At 42.4% G+C, this 12,495-nt stretch overlaps 1 protein-coding gene across 1 annotated transcript in view; it reads right to left on the minus strand.

Moving 5' to 3' along the window:
- Nucleotides 1-5,089, minus strand: part of LOC135541864 (retinoic acid receptor gamma-A-like) — a 96,801-nt gene extending 91,712 nt beyond the window's left edge. The window contains exon 1 of the mRNA XM_064968311.1: nt 4,846-5,089. The gene's annotated coding sequence lies outside the window, so the exon portion shown is untranslated. The remainder of the gene's footprint in view (nt 1-4,845) is intronic.
- Nucleotides 5,090-12,495: the final 7,406 nt, after the last annotated feature.

Here is a 12,495-nt window from a genome sequence, read left to right on the forward strand (position 1 = left end):
ATTGTTGCTGAGGGCCATTAGTTGACACTCTCCAAGCATCTTGGGTATGGGAACATTAGTGTTTGGATCTTTGACTTCAAACTCATACCTCCAGCCACACAACACGCACCAACCACACACATTAACAAGCACCACACACACACACGCACACGCGCACGCACGCACGCACGCACGCACACACACACACACACACACACACACACACACACACACACACACACACACACACACACACACACACACAGTTAACTACACTCTTACACTCAATGTTTCTATTCACAGCGACTCACACAAAACATTATACACGTGATTGGCACTTCTCATAAATACCAGGATCACTAACACACAAAGACATGAGTACTCTGACACATCACATATACAGTGATGAATAACTGTAGTAAAACTCCACTGACTTCACTCACACAGAGAAAGATATCCAGTCTGAGGAAGTGACACATAGAGTTCTGGTGGTAGAGAATAAGAGAAAGATATCCAGTCTGAGTAAGTGACACAGAGAGTTGTGGAGGTAGAGAATAAGAGAAGGGGACTCTCCATGTAGTAAATTTAGACACACTCTGACCATGGTGTCTGCCAAGCCACTATATACACATTGCTTTTACTAGAGCTGGCCCTCACTCTGGTGGGACATACAGAATGGTGTGTTGTGTTGTGTTCATCTCTTAGGGAAGTGTGTGTGCTCCCTCCACAAAATACAGCTGACAGATCTTTTTATAGATAATTAAACGTGGGCTTATGAGTGAAGTTTAGTAATTCATTCAGCAATCCTCCTCCTCATCCTCATCACTCCATGCCAAGACAGTTACTGGATGTGCTCACTAATATTCCATCAGACATTAGGAAAATACATCTGGAATAGATTTGTCGGGAGTCCGCTACATTGGCAAGGGGCAGGATAGGCATAGCATAGAGCAATATGCCATAGATCAGCACACCGAGGTCAGCACACTATTATTGATCAGTATTACATCACAGCAAGAAGGAAGACAACAGCTTAACTATAGCTTGTTCCACAGACAATGATAGCAAAAGTTTTAATTTGAACAAATGAAGTAAACAGGGCAACAAACAGTTTACAAGTTTGCAATGTTTATACCGTTCATAACTTAATACTGTACATGTAAAACACAATTGATGTGTATATGTTGCTTTTGCGAAGAATTGTGCACATGCACACTGTATGAGTAAGTCACAAATGTGTGTACGCACGTTCAGACATGTAATCTGGTGCACACACAGTCATACACACACGTTCAGACATGTAAGCTGGTGCACACACACTCATACACACACGTTTAAACATGTAAGCTGGTGCACACACACTCATACACACACGTTCAGACATGTAAGCTGGTGCACACACACTCATACACACATGTTCAGACATGTAAGCTGGTGCACACACACTAATACACACACGTTCAGACATGTAAGCAGGTGCACACACACTCATACACACACGTTCAGACATGTGGTGCACACACTGGTGCACACACACTCATACACACACGTTCAGACATGTAAGCTGGTGCACACACACTCATACACACACGTTCAGACATGTAAGCTGGTGCACACACACTCATACACACACGTTCAGACATGTAAGCTGGTGCACACACACACACACACACGTTCAGACATGTAAGCTGGTGCACACACACTCATACACACACGTTCAGACATGTAAGCTGGTGCACACACACTCATACACACACGTTCAGACATGTAAGCTGGTGCACACACACTCATACACACACGTTCAGACATGTAAGCTGGTGCACACACACTCATACACACACGCAGACATGGTGCACACACACTCATACACACACGTTCAGACATGTAAGCTGGTGCACACACACTCATACACACACGTTCAGACATGTAAGCTGGTGCACACACACACATACACACACGTTCAGACATGTAAGCTGGTGCACACACACTCATACACACACGTTCAGACATGTAAGCTGGTGCACACACACTCATACACACACGTTCAGACATGTAAGCTGGTGCACACACACTCACACACACGTCATACACACACGTTCAGACATGTAAGCTGGTGCACACACACTCATACACACACGTTCAGACATGTAAGCTGGTGCACACACACACACACACGTTCAGACATGTAAGCTGGTGCACACACACACGTTCAGACATGTAAGCTGGTGCACACACACTCATACACACACGTTCAGACTCATACACACACACGTTCAGACATGTAAGCTGGTGCACACACACTCATACACACACGTTCAGACATGTAAGCTGGTAAGCTGGTGCACACACACTCATACACACACGTTCAGACATGTAAGCTGGTGCACACACACTCATACACACACGTTCAGACATGTAAGCTGGTGCACACACACTCATACACACACGTTCAGACATGTAAGCTGGTGCACACACACTCATACACACACGTTCAGACATGTAAGCTGGTGCACACACACTCATACACACACGTTCAGACATGTAAGCTGGTGCACACACATATGCCCATAAGGGGCACAGAGGCAGACTTGTCCTCTTTCTTTTTCCCTTTTCCCCCTTTACCCTGCTCTTGTTTGTGATTTGTCAGATTGCTGAATGAATTACTAAACTTCACTCATAAGTCCACGTTTAATTATGTATAAAAATATCTGTCAGCCGTATTTTGTGGAGGGAGCACACTGACCCCCCCCCCCCCCCACACACACACACACATTCTCCTTAGTAAGTGGTTCCTTCCAAGGTGCACTGAGGAGCAAAGATATGCTAGGTGGGACGCTAGATACTCTAGTGCATGCAGACAGTATCGTCAGTGGAGGAGGAGAGAGTCCAGTAACACACAGTGTTTGATTTGATTTTAGCTGGCGGTGCTGGGCAGGACTCGCAGGAAGTATGTTTGTAAATTCATTTGATCAAGCTATGTAGCCTATTGATAACTTTTTTATTTATAAAAAAAAAACGTTTTGTTCTTTCTCTGTAATAGCAACTTTATGAAGTTGGCTTTAGCTAGCCAGCTAGATACTATCGGTTCCCAATCTCCCCACCTCATCATAGCTACCAAGCCATTTCAGGCTATCAAGTTAGAGTAGCTAGCTTGTCTAACTATCTTAGCTGGCATGCCTGCCAGCAAGGTGACTAGACTTTTAAAAAGCAAGCAATTACTAATGCACTGAATAAGACTTGCATTCCTTTGAATATTTTACTCAGAGCAGAGATACAGAGAAGCATATTTAGTTTCTTACATTTTGTATTTACCACCAGTCAGGAGGATACAGGCAGCTCAAGAGGTATGCTTAGATATACAGAAACATGCTTGGTTTAAATGTAATCTGGTACCTTATGATATGTTATGATATTTATGTATTAATTATGATGTCATGATATGTGCATGTACTGATGATGTGTGTTATGATCCCTTGTACAGTGTTGTAATGTGGATGTAATATCCCAGGCATATTAGTGCAGTATATTGAGATGTGTGATTTACATCAGTCAGAATGACACTCTCATGTAAATGACAATTGAACAGTTAAAGAGGTATGCTTACATAACCTATGTAGAAAAAAACATATTTTTTATATAGCATTAGGAACAATGACTCTTGAAACTACCACCACCTCCTCCTTTCCCATGTACTTCATGCCCCCTCTAAAATAAGGGTGCATAACACCTCTGAACACACACACACACACACACACGCACGCACACACACACACACACACACACACACACACACACACACACACACACACACACACACACATGCACACACACACACACACACACACACACACACACACACACACACACACAAAGCAGTGGGCAAAGCAGAGGTCCTAATGTCTGAGTACAGAGTTTGTATGGTGGCTGGCTTTGTCTACTCCTACAGTAGCTACCACATAATAGGTCTGTGCTTCTTGCTGTGTGTGACCATAACATGGGGGCGGAAATATAATGACATGTAAAGACACATATTACAAAGTAATTGAGATGGAATTACACGGACATATATGTGCACATGTATAATGGCATAGGGAGGAAATATACTGACATACAAGTACACATACTATAAAGACACGGAGGTGCATTACACTGACAAACAGTATATGTCCCCATAATATAAACGTTAGTGCAGGCCGATGTGAGAATATATTGTGTCATGCAACAAATAGAAAACACAGTGTTCATGTCAGTATGTCACATTGGGAATTTGAGCATGTTTGAAAATGAAAAGATAGAAGATGTCATACAATCGGCAACACACACAAGAACGCAAAGAACATACAGAAACCTGAACATATCACACGCACTGGCATTCACGCATACAATACTGCACATGCACTCACACACATAATAATGGTCGAGCACAAGAGCACAAGAAAGATCTTCTTTCATTCCTCTCCTTTTTTATGTCTTTCTCACTCACTCGTTTTCCTTCCTCTCTCTTTAAATCTCTGTTCTCAATTAAGCTGTCCTCTGGAAACTCAAACTCTCCCCTCGTAGCGTCCCAATCCTCCCCAAACACACACAAACACTCTGTTTCAATTGTCTCCCCGTCCACACACACACACACACACACACACACACACACACACACACACACACACACACACACACACACACACACACACACACACACACACACACACACACACTCTCTCTCTCTCTTGTCTCAGTCCTGCTCTGACATGTTCTCTTTGTCTTTCCTTCTCTCGCAAATCCACAGAAAGACTCAGAAAGAAAGAAAAAAAAAACTGGAAAAAGAGAGATGTTTTCGTCTGTAACGCTCAATCAGAAACCCAAACTCACCGGATCTGGATTGTGTCTGGAGCACAGACAGACGGATGAAGGAAGAGAGTGAAAGGAGAGGTGAACAGAGGAGAAGTGTAGTGGAGATCAGTTGGTCAGTCAGAAGTCCCTCTCAGAGCGAAGAATAAGCACGGCCTGTTGCATTCCGCTTTCCTCTCGCTTTTTTCTTTTCTCGCTCTCTCCCCCTCTCTCACTCACTTGCTCAGTCACTCACACACTCTCTCTCTCTTCTTGCTCTCTCTCTCCCCCCACTGAAATCATTATGCACTTTGATTCACAAACCCTGCCTCTGTCACGTGATCCAACACTTCAAATATACAGCACATTTTTTACAAGCCACATAATGCCTGAAGGGATGGAAAATAGGTCCAGAAAGCTTAGGTTTCAACTTCTCAGCCCCCCTCTCTTTCCTTCTCCCTCTCTCTCCCTCTTTCTTTGTCTCTCACTCTCTCCCTTCACTCTCCATCCTACACTTTTGGATTGTCAGTTACCTAAATATTCTTGGATAATTCCTTTCCTTGACTGTTCCCATACCTCCCTTTATGCATCTTCATTTAAAAAACAAACAATTGTCCACCCAACTTTGTACAAGTGTATGCACCCGTGTGCGTGCATGTGAATGTATGTGAAGGTGTGTGTCAGAAATGCCAATTCGTTCATTTTTCTTCTCAGTCCCATCATGCTGCCGTGTTCTATGTTCCTAAGTTCAATTTGAATTTAAAGTCACACACACACCAGACCAGCTCCAGGAAATTGCATGACTAACGAAGCCATCCGTCAAATGTGACAATTCACAATATGAGTGAGCAGCCTGTGGGCAAAGCAGAGGCTCTATTGTCTGAGTACAGAGTGTGTATAGTTGCTGGCTGGCACTCACACACACACCTCACACATATGCTCTGAAACAGTCATTACCTAGCAGACATACACAAACACACACACAGCAGAAGGCTGTGCAGCTTTGGGGATATCCATATCAATCCTTGGTTTGCTTCATGTTTACCATGCCTGAACTGTGGGACTGGGGCCAATGAACTGGGAGCCCAAGAGGGGCTTGAGCCATGGAACACTGAACACACTATTGTGACTAAATCTTCCCAATCACACGCAAATATACTCACTCTGACTCAATAGCCCGGGTCATTTACATAATGACACCAATAACACCAATCCAATATTAAACCCTTAAAAAAATGATGTTATTATTTAACAAGAATAACAAATACACTACCGTTCAAAAGTTTGGGGTCACTTAGAAATGTCCTTGTTTTTGAAAGAAAAGCACTTTTTTTGTCCAGTAAAATAACATCAAATTGATCAGAAATGCAGTGTAGACATTGTTAATGTTGTAAATGACTATTGTTGCTGGATATGGCTTATTTTGAATGGAATATCTACAGTACATAGGCATACAGAGACCCATTATCAGCAACCATCACTCCTGAGATCCAATGGCACGTTGTGTTAGCTAATCCAAGTTTATAATTTTAAAAGGCTAATTGTTCATTAGAAAACCTTTTTGCAATTATGTAAGCACAGCTGAAAACTGTTGTTCTGATTAAAGAACCAATAAAACTGACCTTTTTAGACTAGTTGAGAATCTGGAGTATCACCATTTGTCGGTTCGATTACAGACAACAGAATGAACGTGAACTAGACAACCCAACAGAATGAACATGAAATAGACAACCCAACAGAATGAACATGAACTAGACAGCACAACAGAATGAATGTGAACTAGACAACACAACAGAATGAACGTGAACTAGACAACCCAACAGGAGAAAACATTTCATATTACATTCATTGTCCCTTTGCCATCTTAGAGTGAATGATTCTTCTTTTTCCCCTTTTCTGTCTTCTTCATTCATTTTAGGAGAAATTTCCAGGTTTTCAAAAGAAAAAACAATCTTATGCAATGTGTCTTTTGCACTAACATGCAGTGTAAATGGCCAAGCTATTTGTACAGAAAATAGTTTTCTCCACTAACTGTGTTCTCTAACTTGTTCCTGTCACAGGTTTTCAGACTCAGAGGAACTGAAACCATGGGTTAATTACACCCTCCAATTCCCTAACCCCCTAACCTCCCAAACCCCCTTCACCCTTACCTCAGCCCCTTGTCCTGCTATCCCCTTTCAGCCTCAATCCCACACACATACGCACACACACACATGCACGCACGCACCCACACACACAAACACACACACACACGCACTAGAGACTACACATGAACACTCATCTGGCAACACCAAAAACATACACAAATGTACTGTGTGTAACACACTGATTTGTAAAGGACAATGGGTTCATTCTACACTGGTTTCCATACTTTTAACTCCATTTCTGTAGAAGCCTGCTCTGTTCCTCCTCCAGGATTTTCCTAGGCAAATCAGCAATGTGGTTTTCTGGTAAGGAAGCGTTTGATGGAGGTACAATTAAATCAGTCATTACATCAAGCCCTGCCCCAGACGACCCAATTCTGTCTGTCTGTCTGTCTGTCTGTCTGTCTGTCTGTCTGTCTGTCTGTCTGTCTGTCTGCCTGTCAGCCTGCCTGCCTGCCTGCCTGCCTGCCTGCCTGCCTGTCTGTCTGTCTGTCTGTCTGTCTGTCTGTCTGTCTGTCTGCTTGTCTGTCTGTCTGTCTGTCTGTCTGCCTCGAAATCAGAAAAACAGTCTGAAATAGTCTGAACAGACAAACTAACTCCAGCAGACTGGTCCAGACAGCTGGTAACTGACCAGCGTATTAAATGAAAACCTAAACTAACTCCAGCAGACTGGTCCAGACAGCTGGTAACTGACCAGCGTATTAAATGAAAACCTAAACTAACTGTAGCAGACTGGTCCAGACAGCTGGTAACTGACCAGCGTATTAAATGAAAACCTAAACTAACTCCAGCAGACTGGTCCAGACAGCTGGTAACTGACCAGCGTATTAAATGAAAACCTAAACTAACTCCAGCAGACTGGTCCAGACAGCTGGTAACTGACCAGCGTATTAAATGAAAACCTAAACTAACTCCAGCAGACTGGTCTGTAACTGACCAGCGTATTAAATGAAAACCTAAACTAACTGTAGCAGACTGTCCAGACAGCTGGTAACTGACCAGCGTATTAAATGAAAACCTAAACTAACTGTAGCAGACTGGTCCAGACAGCTGGTAACTGACCAGCTGAAAACCTAAACTAACTGACAGACAGACAGCTGGTAACTGACCAAAAATGAAAACCTAAACTAACTGTAGCAGACTGGTCCAGACAGCTGGTAACTGACCAGCGTATTAAATGAAAACCTAAACTAACTGTAGCAGACTGGTCCAGACAGCTGGTAACTGACCAGCGTATTAAATGAAAACCTAAACTAACTGTAGCAGACTGGTCCAGACAGCTGGTAACTGACCAGCGTATTAAATGAAAACCTAAACTAACTGTAGCAGACTGGTCCAGACAGCTGGTAACTGACCAGCGTATTAAATGAAAACCTAAACTAACTGTAGCAGACTGGTCCAGACAGCTGGTAACTGACCAGCGTATTAAATGAAAACCTAAACTAACTCCAGCAGACTGGTCCAGACAGCTGGTAACTGACCAGCGTATTAAATGAAAACCTAAACTAACTGTAGCAGACTGGTCCAGACAGCTGGTAACTGACCAGCGTATTAAATGAAAACCTAAACTAACTCCAGCAGACTGGTCCAGACAGCTGGTAACTGACCAGCGTATTAAATGAAAACCTAAACTAACTCCAGCAGACTGGTCCAGACAGCTGGTAACTGACCAGCGTATTAAATGAAAAAAAACCTAAACTAAAAACCTAAACTAACTAAACTAACTCCAGCAGACTGGTCCAGACAGCTGGTAACTGACCAGCGTATTAAATGAAAACCTAAACTAACTCCAGCAGACTGGTCCAGACAGCTGGTAACTGACCAGCGTATTAAATGAAAACCTAAACTAACTCCAGCAGACTGGTCCAGACAGCTGGTAACTGACCAGCGTATTAAATGAAAACCTAAACTAACTGTAGCAGACTGGTCCAGACAGCTGGTAACTGACCAGCGTATTAAATGAAAACCTAAACTAACTGTAGCAGACTGGTCCAGACAGCTGGTAACTGACCAGCGTATTAAATGAAAACCTAAACTAACTCCAGCAGACTGGTCCAGACAGCTGGTAACTGACCAGCGTATTAAATGAAAACCTAAACTAACTCCAGCAGACTGGTCCAGACAGCTGGCAGACTGACCAGACAGCTGGTACCTAAACTAACTTTAGCAGACTGGTCCAGACAGCTGGTAACTGACCAGCGTATTAAATGAAAACCTAAAAACCAGACTGGTCCAAACTAACTGACCAGCAGAAAACCTAAACTGGTCCAGACAGCTGGTAACTGACCAGCGTATTAAATGAAAACCTAAACTAACTGTAGCAGACTGGTCCAGACAGCTGGTAACTGACCAGCGTATTAAATGAAAACCTAAACTAACTAAACCAACTCCAGCAGACTGGTCCAGACAGCTGGTAACTGACCAGCGTATTAAATGAAAACCTAAACTAACTCCAGCAGACTGGTCCAGACAGCTGGTAACTGACCAGCGTATTAAATGAAAACCTAAACTAACTCCAGCAGACTGGTCCAGACAGCTGGTAACTGACCAGCGTATTAAATGAAAACCAAACTAACTTTAGCAGACTGGTCCAGACAGCTGGTAACTGACCAGTGTATTAAATGAAAACCTAAACTAACTGTAGCAGACTGGTCCAGACAGCTGGTAACTGACCAGATTAAATGAAAACCTAAACTAACTTTAGCAAACTGGTCCAGACAGCTGGTAACTGACCAGCGTATGAAAACCTAAACTAACTGAAACTGGTCCAGACAGCTGGTAACTGACCAGCGTATTAAATGAAAACCTAAAAACTGTAGCAGACTGGTCCAGACAGCTGGTAACTGACCAGCAGACTGGTCCAGACAGCTGGTAACTGACCAGCGTATTAAATGAAAACCTAAACTAACTGTAGCAGACTGGTCCAGACAGCTGGTAACTGACCAGCGTATTAAATGAAAACCTAAACTAACTCCAGCAGACTGGTCCAGACAGCTGGTAACTGACCAGCGTATTAAATGAAAACCTAAACTAACTCCAGCAGACTGGTCCAGACAGCTGGTAACTGACCAGCGTATTAAATGAAAACCTAAACTAACTCCAGCAGACTGGTCCAGGCAGCTGGTAACTGACTAAAATGAAAACCTAAACTAACTCCAGCAGACTGGTCCAGACAGCTGGTAACTGACCAGCGTATTAAATGAAAACCTAAACTAACTCCAGCAGACTGGTCCAGACAGCTGGTAACTGACCAGCGTATTAAATGAAAACCTAAACTAACTCCAGTAGACTGGTCCAGACAGCTGGTAACTGACCAGCGTATTAAATGAAAACCTAAACTAACTGTAGCAGACTGGTCCAGACAGCTGGTAACTGACCAGCGTATTAAATGAAAACCTAAACTAACTGTAGCAGACTGGTCCAGACAGCTGGTAACTGACCAGCGTATTAAATGAAAACCTAAACTAACTCCAGCAGACTGGTCCAGACAGCTGGTAACTGACCAGCGTATTAAATGAAAACCTAAACTAACTCCAGCAGACTGGTCCAGACAGCTGGTGACTGACCAGCGTATTAAATGAAAACCTAAACTAACTTTAGCAGACTGGTCCAGACAGCTGGTAACTGACCAGTGTATTAAATGAAAACCTAAACTAACTGTAGCAGACTGGTCCAGACAGCTGGTAACTGACCAGCGTATTAAATGAAAACCTAAACTAATTTTAGCAGACTGGTCCAGACAGCTGGTAACTGACCAGCGTATTAAATGAAAACCTAAACTAACTGTAGCAGACTGGTCCAGACAGCTGGTAACTGACCAGCGTATTAAATGAAAACCTAAACTAACTCCAGCAGACTGGTCCAGACAGCTGGTAACTGACCAGCGTATTAAATGAAAACCTAAACTAACTCCAGCAGACTGGTCCAGACAGCTGGTAACTGACCAGCGTATTAAATGAAAACCTAAACTAACTCCAGCAGACTGGTCCAGACAGCTGGTAACTGACCAGCGTATTAAATGAAAACCTAAACTAACTTTAGCAGACCTGTCCAGACAGCTGGTAACTGACCAGTGTATTAAATGAAAACCTAAACTAACTGTAGCAGACTGGTCCAGACAGCTGGTAACTGACCAGCGTATTAAATGAAAACCTAAACTAACTGTAGCAGACTGGTCCAGACAGCTGGTAACTGACCAGCGTATTAAATGAAAACCTAAACTAACTCCAGCAGACTGGTCCAGACAGCTGGTAACTGACCAGCGTATTAAATGAAAACCTAAACTAACTTTAGCAGACTGGTCCAGACAGCTGGTAACTGACCAGCGTATTAAATGAAAACCTAAACTAACTCCAGCAGACTGGTCCAGACAGCTGGTAACTGACCAGCGTATTAAATGAAAACCTAAACTAACTCCAGCAGACTGGTCCAGGCAGCTGGTAACTTACCAGCATATTAAATGAAAACCTAAACTAACTGTAGCAGACTGTTACAGAAGACTATTAACTGACCAGGACCCGGTTTTCTCATGGAAATGGAACTTACAATTAAGAGTGTTCTAACGATGCTTTCCAAACACCACACAGAGAGAATGGTGGTGAAGTGCATCGTTGGAGCATGTGTCCATACTGACATGATCGAAAGAAAGGAAGTGCTGCTCTCAGATCAGCTTTCTCCATTCATATCTTACCTTAACATTAAAATGATTTCACAATACTGATGACGGATCAGCTCCAAGAGAGATATTACCACCTACGGCTGCAAATTTTGAGGTGGCTTGTTCTTATGCTTACCCAATAAATATGGCTAAATCACAGATTTGGCACATAATTATGCACATGTTAGACTACACATCATTAAATATATTGAGACAAATTACAGACAGTAGCCTACAAGTAGCAAAATAGAACTCAAATCATTGAACATGAAATGTATTTCAATATGATTGAAATATGCCTATAGCCTACTGTTTATATTTTAATGGTCATCTCGGTTTTCATTTGAAGCATATTTTTATAGGTCACTTGTTTGTATCAATTGCAAAGACATTGGCAACTTTATATTTTTTGTCAACCTTGTTCAGAAGTTATCGATGGTCTTAGAGAGATGGATAAACCACTCGATTCTATGTTTAGAGGAGATCTTGTACATATGTGTATAAAGTGATGCAGGAGGGCAGAAAGCATCTTACGACGCACATACAGCGCCTTGCAAAGTTATTCATACCCCTTGGATTTATCACATTTTATTATGTTACAAAGTGGGATTATAATGGATGTATTTATAATGTTTTGTCAACAACCTGCACAAAAACTCAATGTGGAAGAACATTTTTAACTTTTTTAATGATTTAATCGAAACTAAATAATTAAAATATAATCGTTGCATAAGTATTTAGCTCCCTGAGTCAATGCATGTTAGAAACACCTTTGGCAGCAATTACAGCTGTGAGTCTTCTTGGGTCTCTAAAAGCTTTACACACCTGGATTGTGCAATATTAGCCCATTATTCTTTTTATAATTCTTCAAGCTCTGCCAATATGTTAGGG

The sequence above is a fragment of the Oncorhynchus masou genome, chromosome 6 (assembly GCF_036934945.1).
Source record: "Oncorhynchus masou masou isolate Uvic2021 chromosome 6, UVic_Omas_1.1, whole genome shotgun sequence".
Taxonomy (NCBI): Eukaryota; Metazoa; Chordata; class Actinopteri; order Salmoniformes; family Salmonidae; genus Oncorhynchus; species Oncorhynchus masou.